The following is an 18,131-nucleotide window of genomic DNA, read 5'->3' as shown; positions in this document are numbered from 1 at the left end:
TCAGCACTATAACCAACAAAAATACATTTGACAACCTTATCATCCAATTTTCTGTGCTGCAATTGTGGCACCAAACAATATGCCAAACAACCAAAAACATGAATGTGCTCAATAGAAGTCTTTCTATCATGCCATGCTTTATATGGAGTAATAGACTGCAAAGCTTTCATACGACACCTGTTAAGTACATAAGTGGCACACATGATGGCCTCAAGCCAAAAAGAATGCGGCAAAGCTTGACTTTTGACCATACATCGTACCATTTCCGTCCTTGACCTGTTTTTCCTTTCAGTTACACCATTTTGCTGAGGTGTATATTGCACTGTACATTGGTGTTTTATCCCACGACTAGCCAGAAATGCATTAAATTCATAAGACATATACTCCCCCCCTCGATTGGAACGGAGGGTGCCCATAGTACATTTCAAGACATTTTCAATCATAGCCAGAAATTGTTTAAAGCACATAAAAACTTCAGACTCCTCTGTAAGCGGAAATACCCATGCATGCCGGGAGTAATCATCAATTAAAGTCACGAAGTATAGGTAATTGCCCAAGGACGGAGTTTGCATGGGCCCACAAACATCACTATGCACAAGCAACAACCTGCATGTGGCCCTAACTGAACCATCCTTTGGAAACTTAGAACACTGCATTTTACCCAAAATACAGCCTTCACAAACATGTTTGACGGGTGCTTCAAGAGGCGGCAAAGAAGCAACCATATCATATTACTGCAAACGTAGCAAACTCTCAAAATTCAGATGACCCAAATGTGCATGCCAAAGTTTTGCATCTAAAATAACCCTTGAAGCTACAACAGCATTTGCAAAATTTTGTCCACACTTGTCGTACAAAGTGAGCTTATAGAGCCCACGGCAAAAAAGGCCAGATGCAACAATTTCATCACCAAAACTGAGATCATGAATTGTACATCTGTCATCCACAAATTTGACTACAAGTCCAAGTCTAGCAAGTGCGGATATAGACAAGAGATTATTCTTGATCCCAGGTACATAAAGTGCATCAACAAGTGTGAATGAACTGCCATTAGCAGCAGTAAGCACAATCTTTCCAACTCCCTGAATGGATAAGAGGATTTGTTGGCACAAGTGATTGAATTCCCATGAGGGACAGACTCGAGAGAGGTAAACAATTCACGATGTGAGGTAATGTGCTTTGTAGCACCACTGTCGAAATACCACACATGTGAATCTACAGCAACTGACAAGCATGCATCATGGACAACTGGATTTTAAGTGCACTCTGCACTAAAAGCCCATTCTACATCAACATCAGAATCACAGTCTCCTTTCACAGAAGACTCAACAATGGTTGCATTTGTAGTGGAACCAGCATTTGCAGTGGAACCTCTTTGGCCTTCAACTTAGGACACGACATGATCAAGTGATCATTAGCTTTACAATAATGGCAATGCATCTTCTTTTTGCCCTTATCACCAAAATTGCCAGAGGAAGTGCTGCCAGCAAAAGCATTAGGAACATAAGTTTTGCCACTCGCAGCAGAACCATAAGAAGTGGCTGCATTGCTGTTACCACCCTTTCTTTGAGAAGCAATAAAATCCTGTTCAACTGGACGTTGTCTAGTCCTGGTTTTTTTGGAAAGTGACTCTTGCAACAGCAATGTGCATAATGCATCAAACTTGAAAACTTGGGTCAGAACTCTCCAAGTACTAGCAAAAGTCTGGTAAGAATTTGGTAAGGATTTAAGAACAGTATGCACAAGGGAACTGTCTGAAATGAATTCACCTGCCTGCAGAAATAAGCTGCTCATTGATATCCTTGACACTAGCAAGGAAAGTGTCCATATCATCTTCCTCATGCATAGTCTTCGACTCCAGCTCTTTACACAGCAAAGCAATTTTAGCCTCATTACGACTTGCATAAAGACCTGCTAGAATATCCCAAGCCTGTTTTGTAGATTTTGCTGAATGGATGTGAGGAACAATGGTGCGCTTCACAGAAAACGCAATCAGTGCATGAGCCTACGCATCCTTAACATCACAATGAGCTTGTTCTACCGTAGGCAAAACAACTCTAACAGCAGCAATCCTTGCAGCAAGACCTGCAACATCCTCAACATCGCATATATCCTCAAAACTAGGACGTACATCAATGCCCTGCACAATGTTCCAGACGCCCTTTGACACAAGAACATGTTGCATCATATAAGCCCACATAGGGTAGTTATCCCCATCCAACCTGTCCTCAACAGCAAACATCTTGAACACATCTGTGTTGTTGTTGTCAGCCATGGTAAATGCTGCACCTGATGTGAAAACTGCCCAAAAATAGGATAAACGGAACCGAAACAATACATGCTATATAGCACAAACCGTAGAAGAATATAAGGCACCTGGTATGCAGAAAACGCTACTAACATAAATTCTGCACATAATGATGAAATAGCATGTGCAGTACTGCCTGTGGTGGAAACGGAGGCCGAAATGAGGCCAAGCCTCACTGTAATCGGATAAAGTGAGCAGGCATGTACTAGAGCAACTGGCGACTAAGCCCGGGAGGACACAAATTTCTCTGATACCAATTGTTGGAATTAGGGTTGCAGAGAAACGCACACAGCTTGGAGAAGACGAAGGAAGCTCAAGGAACACAATAGAGAGTGTGTTTCTTAGTGTGCAATGGAAAAGATAGATAGCCCTAGAGTGATGGGCGTATATACAATGCACGGGGGAAAAAACCTCCTAAAGAGGGAAAAAATGCCCCGACGGTCCTTGTGTGTTCACACACATCACTACCACATGTATATATTAACATCCCCCTCCCCCCCCCATAGTGGCCTCTTCCCTTGCACCTTCCCTTTGCCTATTCTCATCCTCGCTAGTGACTCGATCCTCAAGCCCCTTGGCAGTAGCATCTGATCCATCCAGCTCTAGAGGCACTTTACCTCCAAAATTGTCTTTATTCGTTTTAGCATCTTTTTCCTCACAGTCATTGTTTTCTTCGCTATCTCGCATGGTATCACAATACTGTCCCTTCTTAGTCCCTTTACCTTCCACACCACCATGATTTAAATCCCAGAGAACATCCCTTATCTGTGAAGTATCCTCATCCTCCTCCCATGCATGACTTGCAGCAAATTTTGTGGCATCTGGTCCATCCTTGATTGCCTGTCCATTTTCCCCACCGAACCAAGCCGCTGTAGCATCCTCTTCCTCTATAAAAAAAAAGAAATAAAGAACATACTTACAAACAACCTCACATTTAGTGCAGGTAAGCATATGATTTGCAGAACACACACATACTTACTCTTCACACCACGATGCCCATCGACCCAAGACTTTGCCACCTCGGGGATCACCATGTTACAACCAGGTTTCACACAATGATCCCTGCTTAGTAGCAAAGAACTAAAGAAAAGGGGGTGATACCAATGCCAACACTCAAGCATAAAGGTTCATACAACTCCTAGAAACTCCAAGAGCTCACCACATGCAACACACATTCCAAACACATGGATCATCTCCCCCAAATCAACAACCTGGGGCCTAGGATATAACATAAATCTCTTCCCGCAGTGAACATCAACAATCATCTACTTCACAAATAGGACATGGCCTTGTCTTCCTTCCATGTTGCCTCCAACACATCATACTCAGCTTGTTGTCAACCAACAACAATACAAACAGTCCCAAATTAGACAGTACCAAAGGCATCATGCTACCAATTAGTACCAAAATGTAGCAGACAGTACCAAGGCCATCATACTACCAATTAGTACCAAACAGTATCAGATAGTACCAAGGCCATTATACTACCAGTTACTACCAAAAACTAGCAGACAGTACCAAGGCCATCACCAATTAGTACCAAAAACTAGTTGACAATACCAAAGCCATCATACTACCAATTAGTACCAAGAAACTAGCACATAGTACCAAAGCCATTATACTACTAATCAATACCAGAACCTAGCAAAGAGTACCAAAGCCATCATACTACCAATTAGTACCAAAAACTAGCAGGTCATCAATGCAAGAAGACAACCATAAACTACCAAAATTAGTACCAAATCATAACCAAGAGCTACCAATTAGTACCAAATCATAACCATGAGCTACTAGTTAGTACCAAATCATAACCATGAGCTACCAATTAGTACCAAATCATAACCATGAGCCACCAATTAGTACCAAAAATCATAACCAAGAGCTACCAATTAGTACCAAATCTTAACCATGAGCTACCAATTAGTACCAAAAATCCTAGCAGCCACCAAAAAGCATTGAAGGAAGCTACCCTAAAACCCTAAAACTACCAATACATTCAAAGTAGTGTCGTTACAAAAGAACCATAAATTACCAAAGGGAGTGCTAGAATAGTACCAGATGCTACCAGTTAGTACCAAAAGCATTACAAATACACCCAAGTCCACCAATAAACTACCCAGAAGCAACCAAAACTACCAAAAGAACATTGTTAGATCCACTCCAAAAACTACCAAAGCATTACTAAAAGCTACCTGTAAGGGTTTAGTGGTACTAGAAACACAACCAGAACTACCAAAACTACCAAAACAACAGATTTATCAAACTACCAAACTACTAAAAACAACATGATAGAAGATACCAAAACAAGAAATTATATCCAAAAAAACACAAAAGATACTAGTATGTACAAAAAGTACCAAAATAACATAGAGAAAATTCAAAATTTCCACCTGGACCTAACAATCTACCTAGAATATGCAACTGCCATACAGAAGCAAAACCACCAACTCTGTCAAACTAGCTAAGAAACATTTATAGATACAAAAAAGATGCATGCACTACCAAAACCACTTTCTTACATGGTAGGAATTACTTGCTATAGATGAACCTCCTTCTCTAGCTTCATCATGTCCTCACTCTTTCCAAGTTGGCAAAGCATGCGTCGCGACTGGCTCCCAGATCAGCCTCAACCTCTTTGATGTCCTCATCATTGAAAGGGTTTTCCTGCTTTAGCTTTCCAAGCTGCACTTCATAGTGCTCTATGACATCCTTTATCCACTTCACAACAGCATTGGAAACCTCAGCTCTCAACAATGTTTCCTTGTTCTGCTGCAGAGATTCTTTCAGCTCTTTCAGCCTGTTCGATGCTATTGCACTTTTGTGAGGCACTCTCTCAACAATACTTTCCAATTCTGTAACATAATCAGGCAAGTCTACATGAAGCCGTGGGGGGGCTACCTCTATACGCAGGTTACTACCACTTTGCGTAAGGCGGGGCTTCTTAATAGATGACCCTAAACCGCCGTGGGAGGCACCATTTTCCATTCGCCAAGTTTTGACCTTCCACTCCAACGCGGCTGGAACACATGTTCAGTACTTCCTCTCCAAACCTTGCCCATGCGGCTTTATGGTGCGCAGGGTCCTTTGTTGCCGCATGGCATCTTTCAAAATCATAGCAACGCACAAACTTTGTAGTGATTTCCCCACAAGATGTAGGGGTTTGATATACCTTGTGGAAGAGGAACCTGCAGTCTTCAAGGAGTCTTGGGTGCACGTGATTCAAGTAGATCTTTGCATTCTTCTGGTAGCTTTGCTTGAACACAATGCATGCAATGTGAAAAAAGGATAGAAATGCAAAGCTCCTGAGCAAGAAACAAAAAATCAACTTACATGCAATGCATAGATGAAACAATACACTCGTGCAATTGTTGAAATTTCTCTTGAAATTGTGCACATACGCTTTCATTAATGCATAATGCAAGGCTCTTGAGCAAGAAACAATACATAAACTTGCATGCAATGACCTTACAACCTTTGACATAGCTACCGCTCATGAAACAAAATCAAATCCTATAATAGGACATGGCAACGTAGAAACACCAACCTCTTGTTTTGGTTGAAGACAGATTCTTGTCCTCGGCAAAGGTGTTGTAGAATTTCCTGATTTCTCCACAGAAATGATCCCCTTTCTAGCCCTCGTGTTCGGTGTGTTGATGCTTCAGGGAGACTTTGTGCCTTGAGGGGGGAGGTTTCATCCATTGTCCTGGGCTTCTTGCCTTTGTCGGGTGAACCCTTGGCAGCAGCAGACTTCCTCGCAGGTGTCCTCATTGTGGCGCCGATTCACAGCAGGAGACCACGCTAACTGCACAGGGGAATCTTGAAGGTGATTCCTGAGAGCTTTGTGAAAGTGTTGCGTAGTCGAGAACCACTACAAAAAGCCACTGGTACTACGCAGGACACACATGCCATGTCACACGAGTTCAAACGTGCTGTAACTCCAATCCAGCATTGGCCCCATCCACAATGTCTCTTCAAACGGAGTGGTCATTGGATTTTTCATTTCTACTAGCTTTTGACCTACACCATTTAATTTTAGAGGCCGAAAATGGTTCCCTCCAAAACACCCTCTTGCTTTTGTAGAAGTACCAACTAGGTACAAACTAAAAAGGTCCTTTTTTTGTACCACCATTGCATGCTTTCAGCGATATGCTCACAAATTCATGAGCATCTTCCAGTTGTGGTTGGCAACATCTTTTCCAAGTGCGAAAATACATGAGGTTCTTGTCTAACTGAAAATCTAGCTTTACTTCGCTTGAAAGATTTTCTTCGTTTTCACCAACAATGTTGCACTTGATCATCTCAAGATTCGTGTCTGAATTGATTGCTTTTGCTATGGCAACATCCTTTGGTTGAACTTCATCTGCATTTTCTTTGCTTTGACCACTTGTTTCAATCGATGTTGACTCCATTGACTGTGATATTGTACCTTTTTGCAATTGTTGAGCATTTTCCATCTGCATTTGAGTAACCTTTGATCTTAGAAGATCCATTGTATTGTCTAGAAAAATATGTCTCTTTGGAGGAGATTTTGGTGGTGACCTTTGTGTAGCCTTCTGGACTTTAGCTCCCATTGACTTGTACTTTTCTATCATCTGTTCTGGCAGCTTCAGGCTTTGCATCATCTTCAGATAGTCTTTGACTTCAGTCACGCCATCCATAGGGGTTTATACAAGATCATGATCTTGCTGATATTTTTTATCATGTGCATCTTGATATGCATATGTGAGCTTGATCACATGTAAGTGTTTGAAGACTATTGGATTTGTTGGCTTTTGGCTTTGACTTGTGGAGATCAACTGAAGCTTTTGTCCTTGATAATCTTCATAGAGGCATTTGTCTATAGATTTTGAGGGAATCTGGGTCATTTGGAAACTTACAACAACCATATGATCTTTCAATGGTTTCTTCTTTGAAGGGATGTATTGGTTAGAATCCCTAGGGCTTCTAACTGGTGTAGCATTTCGTGGAATAAGAGCTCAACTTGATGGATTTATAGCTCCCCCCTTCCTAGGGTGATCACTATAGCCTGCTTCATTGTAAGCGTTCAAAATTGTTTGGCTCTGATTTAGTCTCACCTTCTAGGACTGTGAAGGTACACTTTGGTTAGCACTGTTGACATTTGGCATATATAAACCTTCTGCATAGTTTCCTATGTATCTTCTTGAAACATCACAAATTAGTCCCCAAGTCAAGCTGTAGATAGCATTATCTTTGCCTTGATATTCTCTATCCCATGGGTCTCTTATGATATGAGCTTCTGTGGTTTCAGGACCCAAGGCATCATAGATTCTAGACTCTCGTCTATATCTATGCCTGTTTTGGTCAAAGTATATGCTCCTTTGGTCACAACATCGAAGCTTGATTTCCAATGGAGGAGAGTTTGGATCTGAACAGATTTCTGGGTTCACTTGGTAATATATTTAAGCTCTAGAGAGGATAGGCTATAATAGATTCTTTCCTCTGAAATGAACCATCCTTTCTGATCTATCACTGGACGCACTTCTATAGTTGGTATGTGGGCCGTTCAAACATTGGTTGATCCTCTTTGTACAATTTTCCTTTTTGGTCTACATGGTGTGCATATGAATTATGTGTACCATACAATGTTAACATCATTCTGTTGGATGTGTCCCTTAGACTCGTGAATGATTGCACACTTGTGACTGTGAATGTAAAATCATTTGCAAATTTAACAGTCTCTTCAACCTTTGGTGATATCTCGACACCTATACTAAATTCATTCCAAAAAAATTTGTTCAAAGAATCAATTTTAAGCTTTTCAGGTGCCTGTGCATCTTTATGCTCATTTTGAATTTGCAGTGCTTTTACTGGTGCTTCTAATGGTAATGTAGAATCATATGATTGCATTAAAAGTGACGAGTTAAATGAACCTACATCGAAATTCACATTCCAATTTGCGATGTATCTTGATTTTTAGCAGTTGATGTATCCCTGTTGTCAAGATTTCTTGGACAATCTTCAAAAAAATGTCCACCTTTTTGTCCACAATCTGAGAAATATGCCATGACTGGTGGTATTTCAATTGGTTCTGTCATGTCAATCTCTAGCTGAGAAGTTTCTTCTTCTATGCTTGCCAAGTTGTCGGCGTCTTCTTTTAAAACATTGAGCATCAAGCTGTAGATTGCTCCGTCTTGACCTTTGTACCGTCTTTGGCTTGGTTCCCCAATTAAAGTTGCTTCTATTGGTTGATCTATTGGATCTTGCAATCTGGCTCTCGACTATAGATCTGACCACTGTAATCCATGTACAATGACCATAATTGCATATGCACCAACTGTATGTTTTGGTTGCTTGTGCAGATTTCTAGATAACCATTTGGATCAATTTTTGCACTTCTATTTGCACTTCATCTTTAAGCTTGCAATACCTGGCTCCACTGAAGTCTGTGAACATCTGGGATTTCTCTAAATCTGTCTTTACTCTGATCAATAGGATCTTGGCTCTTGTGCTGCTTTTACTACTCATCAAGTATCTATGGCTTTTTGAATCTGCATATAAGACTTTATCTCCATTGTAGCCATATAGCTATAAAATCAGGTCTTGTGAAGTTGTGCACGTGTTACCACTGCTATTGGTTTGCTCTGCTGTACTTGAACTCTCGGCTTGATTTGAGTCCATAAAAACCGTCCCTTAGCAGATGCTAGTGTTGGTTAGCAAAATTTCTCCTGCTTCGTTTTGATTAACTGCTTTAGCCAAAGCACTTTTGCAGTTGACTGCTCTTGAGAATCGTAAGAGTCCATTAACTATAGCTTGACAGTTTCAAAATTAATTGCAACCTTTTGAAACGATGAAAAACTGGGCCTTGAACAACTTAATCTCCAATTCAATGTCATTTGTGCCCTATTCGTCCAATTAGAAAGCTCAATTTGAAGTGCAATTACTTGCACTTGCCAATTTCTAGCATGCACAATTCTTGAAATTTAACTGACGCTCCACTATTGGTGGTTTCACTTGCTTTTTCCGACCGTTTTTATGCTTCACTTTGCACGATATGCTCGGTTTGCGGTGTTTGCTCGGTGTGAAATACACTACTTCCCGGCTTTGATTTTCGGCTTTTGATTTTCTCGTTGCTATTTTTCTCGATGCTGTCTTTGCTTTTTGGCCTCATTCTGGCTGTTTTTGACACTTTTTGCGACTTCCTTTTTATTTTTCCTAATTATTTATGAAATTCTGAATTTTCTAATATTTTTAGTCTTTTTATGAACTTTTTACGATGTTTTTAGGAAAGTTTAGATTTTTTATGAATCATTTTAAGGATTTAAGATTTTTTTTGAAGGTTTTATGAATTTTGTGATTTATTGTGAATTTTTTTGATCAATTTTGAATTTTTTGTTACCTTCTTGAGTTTTATTAATTTTTGAGCTTTATCTGTGCATTTTTCTAATTTTAATGTGAATTTTTTAAAAGAATGTTGTGTGTTTCTTATGAAAATTTTTGATTTTATGGTGATTTTTTGTGAAATTTTGATTTTTTATGAATTTCTAAGAGGTTTTTAAGTTTTTTATGAATTTTTTGTTTTTTGGTGGATTTTTATTATTTTCTTGGTAAATTTTTCATGATTTTTTAATCCCCTTTCTTCAGATTAATCTATTGGATTTTTTATTTTTTTTATTTTTAAGTTTTTTGTGATTTTTTTGATGTTTTTACTATTTTTATGATATTTTTCTTTTTTTCTTTTTGTGTTTTTATTTGTTTTTTTTTAATATATATTTTCGTTGATTTTTTTTTCTTTTTTATGGTTTTTACGATTTTTAAAAGCCATTCTTTTCTCATTTTTATTGATTTCTATTGGTTTTTTTGTTTAAATAAAAAAAATAAAAAAAAATAAATTAATTAACTTTAACTAAACTAACCTAAGGCTAACTAAACTAGCTCATTGGTCGTGCAGCGCGTTGACGGGCTGGTGTTGACATGGCGAGTGCGGGGTCACAGGCGGCGTGCAAGCAGGCGTGGGCGCTCAGCGGTGCAGTGAAACAGAGAGAGAGAGAGAGAGAGAGAGAGAGAGAGAGAGAGAGAGAGAGAGAGAGAGAGAGAGAGAGAGAGAGAGAGAGAGAGAGAGAGAGAGAGAGAGAGAGAGAGAGAGAGAGACGGGCTAGCGGGGTTTGAACTTTGGCGGCTTGGCGCATAGGGCGGAGATTTTGGGGCTGACAACGGGTCTTGGCGTGTAGAGCAGGGCATGACAGTGCGGGGGGGAGTGGGAAGCAGAGTTTCAAGACGCAGAGAGAGAGAGAGAGAGAGAGAGAGAGAGAGAGAGAGAGAGAGAGAGAGAGAGAGAGAGAGAGAGAGTGGACGGGAGTGTGTGTGATGGGTGGTGTCTCCCCAGAGAGAGAAGAAGAAGAGTAGATTGTAAAGATCTATCCGCCACGGAAGTTTTATGCGCCGCAAGGCATGAAATCAAAGTCCAACCTGGCTTTTTATCAAAAGAAAATAATTTTTAGTTTCCAATCGTCCAGAAATGCCAGAAATAGACCGAAAATTAGTCGAAACTCCAAAAATCAACAAAAAATCCCTAAAATTACCAGAAACATCCAAAAGATTCCCGAAACATTTTAGAAACCTTAAAAAATCATCATCATTTACAACCGAGTATTTTCGGCATGCAACAGCACACTGAAAATAGCAAATTTTACCGAACATGCAATTTGTGACACAATCGTCAACCCGATCCCCGGAAATAGTAAAACGCTCAAAACTCGACCACGGAGGGCACAAATGTGGACAAAATGATGCCGTAAATATGCACACATAAAATAGCTCGTAAAGATCGCAAAATATCAATTTTTATGGAATTATGCAAAAATTATCAAAAAATTGCACAAATTATCCGAAAAATACCCAAAAAATTTCTACAAATTCTACACACATTGGGAAATAGTACAACCAGATAAATATGTAAAAACCACATCAATTCAATTGCCAATTAAATTCATCAATAAAATCAAGACTAGGTAATTAAACCGGTAAAATTACCGTCAAAATTAGGTGAAAAATTGACGCAATTAGAGTGTAAATCCTTGTTTTGAGCACAAAAATGTAGACATTAATCATTACACACATCAATTATGCAATCCTTAATCATGCAAATTTAAACACTTTTTAGACGCGCACACACAAAAAAATTGGCAATTTTTACCAATCTTTAGGTGCGCACACAAAAGGGTTAAACTCGTGATATTTGTAGTGTGACTTCACAAATCATTAGTGGGCATGAGAAAAACGCACATCAATCATCACAATTGAAAAATCATAATGCACACATTGATTTCTAGGTGCTCAAACATGGGCAAAATAGTGCACACACACCTAAAATTAGCATAGACACATCAATTAGAATGCACACACACTTTATTTTAGTGCACACACACTTGAAATTGACCATCCAAACATGCAATTAACTCAATTAAGCATCCAATCAGCAACACACATTCACGAGTTAGTAGTTAAAACTTGTCAAATTCACGCGCCACCAATTCTTAAAAATTTCGGCATTATGATGGCGTGAAAATGAATAATCGCAAAATTTTTCAATCCATAACATCAACATTCCATTGCATCAACATAGCATAGCATTAAATTGCATCAACATTATATTGCATCATAGTGGGATTTCTACAGAATTCTACACATCCTTAGATTCTAGGGAGGTTGAGAATACCACGTTAATTACCTTCCGTTGAAGATCAATTGACTGGTCGAATGCTCCAATCCTTCATAGCACATTAGTAAATTAGCAAAAATTAGTCAAATTAGCAAGGGGTTATGAGAAATTAGAGTGTGTAAACACACAATTGGCAAGATATGGTTACACATTAGGGAATTATGAACACATTGCTTCATGCACACATATTCAAAATCCACAGAAACATAAACACACAAGTGAAATTAGTGAGGGAACGCGTTCGATAATGCCACAATAACATAGGCCATTGTTCCCGGCAACGGTGCCAAATGTTGGGGGTCCCATCGTTGCAATAGCTCCAATGACAAACAAAATTATCAATCTGAAGGGATGAGCTACCCGGCAAGGGTATGGAAACACTCACACGGTTAGTGAGCTAATCGTGGCAACACTAATGGTTAACTCTATGAGGTGAGCTTCTTGGCCTATGGAGGAGCTGAGCCACAATGAAGGGCAATCTCCATATCCACTTCTCTTCACCTCTAATCAACCCAAACACACATGCTATAATTGCAAGAAGCACCCAACACTAATCCTATCATGCAACACACTAATCGCAAGCACACACACATAGATCTATCGAGCACCACACTCCAATCAAACCTACATGCACAAACAAGAAAAAGAGGGTAATCACACAAGATTAGAGTGGGATTAACCACTAATTAGTTACGATCTAGCTAATATAAGGATCATAGGCAATCATAAGAAGTATGAGAGAGGTGGAATTGGAGTTGATCTCTTGAGATAGCTAATTCCAGTGCTAGAAGCTTACAGCTATGTATTATTTCAGATAATAGACTGGACAAAGGAATAGAAACTGAACTGGAATACATCTACTGGAATAAGAACCAGACTAAGTACTGAGAATGATATTCAGATTTAGATTCACAGTCAGATTCAGAATAACTGAGTACAGAGTAGGTATAACTAGAATATACTGCACTGTTGTAATTCATTAGGAAAAATATGAACCCTCTAGGGGCCCTTTGGGATTAAGGTTAATTAGAGGCCAGCCAATGAGAAGTAGGGGGACAAAGTAGTCTTATACTTCTTAAATGGGCTCTTACCTAGTGAGAAGGTGGGGTGGGGGGGGAGGGGTTGGTGGGCCATATGGAACCTCCAACTTTCCTCCTTTTTGATCCGGTTTTGAAAAAATCCCAAAAATTTAAAATTTTTCAAAAATTTCAAAACTCAAATTTCATCTTCTGAAAACCCCCCTAAAACTATTTTATGGTCTAAAAAGCATTTTTTGATCTCAAAAAGTCAAAACGTGCATCCAAAAACCCTAAAATTCAATTTTTTTTAAAAACTTAAAAAAAAACTTTTTTTGCTATCCAGAGCTCCACCAAAAGTAGTTATTAGGCAAAAAGTGATTTTCTCTCTCTAGAACCCCTTTTCCAACCCCTCCTTGGTTGCAACCATCACACTCATCCTCTACTCCAACACTCTCTCTCTCTACACCATTTCCATTGCTGCAGCAAGGAAGCTCCTCTCTCCTCCCCTACCACCTTCCATTGCCACACCAAGCAAGGGTTATCCACCTTCTCCTCCCAGTGCCACACCAAGCAAGGGTTGTCCACCTTCTCCTCCCATTGCCACAAGGGTTAACCACTTTCTCATATCACTTTATCCCACCTACATTGTAGCAACAAGCAAGGTTCTTCTCCTCCTCCTAGTTTTCTTTGCTCAACCATGGCCAAATCTACTTTGCAAAGGCAGCCAAAGGATGAGGTCACAGCACTTGCATGCCACAACACTAGAGGTGTAGATGATGAGTGGGTGCCACAAGAGTTTACCAAAGGTGCTTGGGTATACATGCAACCATCTGCTGTTAGCCCTCATCGTGTGCGGAATCGTGCAAACTTGGATCTTCATTGGAAAGGAAAGCTCCTTAGCTTCAAGAACCGCAAAGAGAAGGGGACCGTAGCCATTGTGCAACATGTTTTGTCAATGTCAACTATGCACTTGCAACAACCACCTCGATTTCCAACACATTGTAAGTACATGTTTTGAGAATACAAAGCTAGGTGTGAAATCACAGTGTAATGTTATTATGGATTCATACTTAACATTTGTCATTCATTTATCGTCATATTTTCATCCACGTTGGTGGAGGAGCAGCCACTACATATTCTCTCCGGCACATTGAATGCTATACATGCAGATATTGGAGCAATAATGTTCCCACATCTTTGCCCAACCAAACTGGTTCAAAGAAGGATTTTCTTCTATTCTCACTCCTATATTGTCCCTACTTCTACACAAGCATTTGGAACGCTTGAACCCATCAAAGTAACTTCCTTATTAAGTATGGAGTGGCCGGTCCCAGATTTGTGGTCGGTAGCATCTTTCAAGAAAAAGATGATAATGGGTGTCCAAAACTCTTTGAAATACTCTAAAGCTTCTAGGTCTGTGGGCTTGAGTTGGTGTTTGCCTATTCATTGTTTTGTGCACATTTTTAAAGAGTTTAGATTTGTGGAGACTACCACAATGCTTGTATGTAAAGATGCGCATTACGAGGAATTAGGAAGGCTTTTAGAAGAGGACTGGGGTTTTGTGGAGCGCATGCACAACGGGGATCGGTACCGTTGTAAGGTTGGAGCTTCAGGTATTGGAATGCGCTATTTGAAATCCCGCACCTCCTTGTACATACGATTTCACTATGATCGTTGGATGTGCAAGCTTGGAGTGTGGAATCCCTTACAGAGTGTAGACGGCGCTATTGCAAGCTTTGACATTGTAGTGAAGATGCCCAACGATGCTTTGGAGGCAGTCCAAGTGAGCAAGCATTGGACTCTCAGTAATGTTCGAGAACATTTGGCTATTATGGGTTTTGAGGCCCTTCAACAAGCACAATTTCGTTTACAAGGTCACAAGGTGAGAATCCTTCCACCACATTTTCAATACATCATGGTTTGTCGATCATTAGATGCTTATTGTAATGAATGTCCGCAGATTGGGAAGAGAATGGAAGACAAATTGAAGGTCGAGGAGGACTGGGGGATAGATGGAACTATGCTATCCATCTTATAACTTTGTAACTCTTGCAATTTTCATATTGATCCCCGTTGTAATCAACATGATTTGCTTCGGCAAATCATGCCTTTGAATATAATTTTTTGCATTGGGTGGAGAAATCATTTTTTGGTGAAAGTGCCTTTTTTTTATGTCTTAAAAAAAGGGTCCATTATAAAAGGGGGGCCAGCTAACTCATTCACTATTTTCACTTTTGCAACTCTTGAGCTCCTCCACTCTCTATCCACACCCCAAGCTAGACATGGATGCTGCCACAGCCTCTGCATCTGCACCCACATCCACCCCTTTGTCACGCTTCATCCTCTTCCTCGAGGACACCAAATACAAAGGGAAGTTGGACCTCCACACCTTTTTTACTCGTCTCCCTGACCTTGACGCCACAGTTGCCCTTCACATGGATGCATTTGAGGAGATTTCTGCGTTCATGGAGGAGAACATCATAAACTATTCTGTATCTATCCCCCCACATGCAGGGATCTAGGTGCCTTGCGATCTTTTGCTTTATATACACAAAGGTGATCGCCCATTCTCCAAGCGGTTTCAACGATTCCAAGAAATTGCAACCTATGCAGACCATTACTTGGACAAGCAAGCCCCTCGGGTGTCAGCGCTCAAGAAGGGCAAGTTGGGGGTGGAGTACCTTTCTCGGCTCGCAACATTTATCTTCTTGGTGAGCGAGGAACCTGATTTGGAGGAGCTCCGCTTACCACACCTTCAAGTTGGGTCCTTTATCAAGGACACCAAGGAGAAGCAGGGTATCCCCATGAACCCTACAGCGGAAGGAAAAGCACACCGGATCAAGTACCCTAGGGGTCTTGAGGAAGTGGTTGAGAAATCCATATTTGCGGCTGGCCCTAGTGACACTCCAGTGCCACTACCACTGACGGATGTGGCAATCCCAGAGGTAGAAATCAGTCGCTTCTCCTCAGTGTTAGTGGATGGGGAGGAGTATGTGTTCCTGCATGATTTGGAAAAAGCATTTGGCCTGCGCATGGATGAATGCTTGAGCGTGCTATGCAACAGCAGCAAACGTCCCTTAGAAAATACGCCAGATGCCCTAGAAAGAAAGCTCGTGCTAGATGGGGACTCTGTTGATGACACTATTGCAGTTGTAATAATTCTTTTTGTATGCTCTACTTGTCTATTTGCTTGTGGGTGATAGGGAGCTGATTTGTTATGGATGACCATAATTTCATTAAGCAGATACTCAATTACGTCATTGAGGAAATGAGTTCCCTTATCACTGACAATTTCCATTGGCAATCCATATCTTGTGAACACATTCTCATACAATAAAGTTTTTGTGGTTATGGAATCATTCTTTTGGGTTGCTTTAGCTACAGTGATATATTGAGCTTGGGTTCTATCAGCAGGTGGTTGTTTTGGCCCTACAAAGTCTATACCCGATTTTGCAAAAGATCTAACCCCCATCATTGGTCTTAAAGGCATGCTATCTACACGGGTTGGTATTTTTGCTCATTGACATGCATCACACCTTTGAACATATTCTTTGGCATCTGCAAAAAGTGTTGGCCACCATATGGTTGCCTTCAATAAGATTTCTCTCACGGTGGTTTCACTCAAAAAGCGACATGTGCTTGTTCTATAATGGGAATATATTCGTCTTCATTTGCACAACGATGCAGATTTTGATCCTTTCCTTTTTTATGTAATTGGTTTCCGATAAGATCATAGTCTCTTGCTTCAGTTTCAATTGCTCTTTGGGGGCGTTTAGTCATATCCTCAGGAAATGTTCGGCTTGATAAGTAAGTAACTAGATAGTTACTCCACTTAGGAACAAGTGATATTCAGAACAATGTCACATGAGGTATGCGTGCTTGTTTCTGGCATTGAGGACATTTTTTTACAAATGAGTGAACATCACTCCTCATAGTTAGCGAAAATACTCCAAGTCTCAAGATCCGTTGTATAGTTTGGTCTTCGAAAAAGTGAAGTCCTACTATGGTAATATGTGCTTGATCTAGGAATTGGGTTTTCTTCTTAGGATTAATGCACAAAAGCAATATTCCATCTCTATTTCTTTTGTACATCCTTCCAGCTAGTAATTGATACATAGCTGATTGCTCAATTAATCTGGTTGTGATAGAAAGTGGTATTTGTGAATCCACTTGAGCTATGGTCATCAACGATAGCATATTTTCCAACCATCAAGGTATCATTTCCATGGAGAATAGATATGCATCTGGTAGGTCATCGTCTACTCCCTTTGGTGGTTCTCCTGATATAATCCTTGTCAAATGATTTGCTCTTTGATGAGTGGTGCCCTTTTTCACAACTATAGTGAAATCAAATTCCAAGAGAATAATGAACCATCTCACTATTATTCCTGTGTTGCACGGCTTATTTACCAAGTAAAACAAGGCTTGATGGTCCACAAAGACCATAAATCTGTTAGCAAAGGTAATTTGTATACTTTTGTACGACATAGATCATTCGTAATCCATCCCTTTTGGTGGTTGTAGAGATTTTCTCTGCCATATTCAACTATCTACTAGCATAAGAAATAAGAAAATAAAATTTTCCCTCCCATGGTTGAGCTAGTATTCACCCAATGGAAAAATTGGAAGCTTCTACATGTATGTGGAATATCTTATTGCAATTTTGTGCTTTCAATATTGGAGCTGAAGTGAGAGCTTGCTTAAGCTTCATGAAAGATTCCTCACACTCATCAGTCCATTCAAAGAATGTAATCAAGATGTACATGGGTTTTGAAATTATAGCGTACATGTAAATGAATTATTTGTAATATCCACAATGTCCCATGAAAGCTTGAACCCCTTTAACTGTTGTTGGTCTAGGCAAATAAACAATAACATGAATATTATCTATATCAGTAGCTATGCCATTTTTAGATATTATATGCCCAAGAATTTTTCCTTGTCTGCCCATAAGCGTGCACTTTTTAGGATTTAAACAAATCCTATAAAGTCAACATTTTTTGAATACATTTTTGAGGTGTTTAAAATCATTAGGTGAAATTTGAACTCACAAAGGGGCCCTTTAAGGAGTTTCACTTTACCTCTCTCTACCAAAATGGGTGCATGGATAAATTTTTGCAAACAA

At 39.9% G+C, this 18,131-nt stretch overlaps 1 pseudogene; it reads right to left on the bottom strand.

Annotated features, from left to right (window-relative positions):
- Window positions 1-4,873: 4,873 nt before the first annotated feature.
- LOC147443100 (uncharacterized) overlaps window positions 4,874-18,131 on the bottom strand; it is an 83,009-nt pseudogene continuing 69,751 nt past the window's right edge.

The sequence above is a fragment of the Adiantum capillus-veneris genome, chromosome 14 (assembly GCF_014529385.1).
Source record: "Adiantum capillus-veneris isolate H3 chromosome 14, ASM1452938v2, whole genome shotgun sequence".
NCBI lineage: Eukaryota > Viridiplantae > Streptophyta > Polypodiopsida > Polypodiales > Pteridaceae > Adiantum > Adiantum capillus-veneris.
Note: the sequence above shows the minus strand (reverse complement) of the source record. Positions and strands in the feature narration are given on the sequence as shown.